Below are 1,894 nucleotides of genomic sequence, written 5' to 3'. Positions count from 1 at the left end.
CTCCTCCTCCTCCTCTTCCTCTCTCCTTTTTGGTATTTTAAGACAGGATCTCCCTACACAGCTCTGGCTGTCCTGAAACTAACTATGTAGTTCACGCTGACCTCCATCCCATAGTGATCTGCCTGTCTCTGCCTCCTGAGCATTCAGATTAAAGCTATGTACCACCATCTTGGACATATTTTGGAATCATAAATTTCAGTATTACGGGGCTAATATGATGCTAATAAATTCATCTAAGTCAAATTACTTTTGTACAATAACTTATGAAGCCATAATATTATTGGAAAAAAAAGAATGAGGCCAGCATGAAGGATTAGGATGGTTGGCAGCTAGGACTTAATAGGCTAGAGGGCAATCATCAGAAACATCACTTTGGAGGTAACATTTCGGTAAGACCTGTAAGAGGTTTAGGCATAAGGATTTGAAATGAAGTACTACAGGGAGAGGAAAGAGTCTGGGCAAAGGCAGAAGGAAGATTAGCCCCGATATATTTGAGAATTTCCGGTAAGACGGACATGGCTGTCACTGAGAAAACAAGAGAAAAATGGTTGCAACCAGAGAGACAGGATGGAAGCAGGCTGTATATGCCAGGAGAAGCTGACTAAAATGTGTTGCTTTATGACGTTTTCCTCTACAAATTCCTTTAGTGATTTCTGTTGCTTTTGGTTTGACTCCTTAAGCTTTGACAGTGTTGAATAGTTGTCATCTTATGTATCTCTATGGATGAGTTTAAATATGGAAGGAACTTTACCTAACATATGCATATATAATTTGTGTATCTTATATATAATTTTTTATGTAATAGTATTTGATGAAGCAATAAAGAATATTTTCAGAATATATGTTTACTACACACCTTAAAATATTCCATATTTAATAATCACTCTTGTACTTTTGGCCTTTTTCATTCAAAACTGTTCTTTTTTCAAGGTGTTTAATATTTATATACAGTTTCATTTTAAGAGATATATTTCATATTCCTGAGGGGAAACACAAATGCATAAACACACACAAGCACTCACACATATCTATTCCTTAGAGCTGCTGTAATTTCCTTGATCTTTCAAAATCTATTTTGCGTCATTTTTCTCAAATTTATATGAAAATTGTTCATAAGGAGGTAATTCAGGCTCATATTATATACTAGCATACATTTTGAATAGTAAATCAGAAAATGGAAAGTTAGATTTGGTAAAAGACTAAACTTTGGTGATGGTGCTTCTTTATTCTTAATTAATTAATTCTTCTCTCATATACTACATCCCGACTGCAGCTCCCCATCTCTCCACTCCTCACAGTCCCTTAATTCTCCCCCCCTCTCCCTTAGATCCACTCCTTTTTGCTTCCCTTCAGAAAAGAGCAGGCCTTCCAGAGATATCAACCAGAAAAAGCATAACAAGTTACAGTAAGACGGCACAAGCCCTCCTATCAAGGCTCCACAGTAGAATGAAAAAGATGTCAAGAGTTTCTATTTTGTGGGATAATTTGAGGAGTATTGACATTAACTCTTCTTCAAAAGTTTGATAGAATTCTGTCCTAAAATCACCTGGCCCTGGCTTTTTTTTTTCTTGGAGACTTTTAATGATGGTTCCTATTTTCTTAGGGATTATAAGGTCTATTAAATTGCTTATCTCATCTGGATTTAACTTTGGTAAATGGGTCCTATAAAAAAATTATCATTTTTTTATTAAAGATTTTCCAATTTAGTGTAGTATAGGTTTTTATGTATGACCTTATGATTCTCTGGGTTTTCTCAGTGACTATGTCCCTCTTTTCACTTTTGATTTTATTAAGAAGGATCAAAACCCCGTGCCATTGTCCTTAGCTTCTCATCAGTCCTCATTGTTCGCCATGTTCAGAGAGACCAGATATATCCCATGCTTTTTCCGTCACA

This window comes from Microtus ochrogaster, linkage group LG5 (genome assembly GCF_000317375.1).
Source record: "Microtus ochrogaster isolate Prairie Vole_2 linkage group LG5, MicOch1.0, whole genome shotgun sequence".
Classification (NCBI taxonomy): Eukaryota; Metazoa; Chordata; class Mammalia; order Rodentia; family Cricetidae; genus Microtus; species Microtus ochrogaster.
This window is presented reverse-complemented; position numbering follows the sequence as displayed.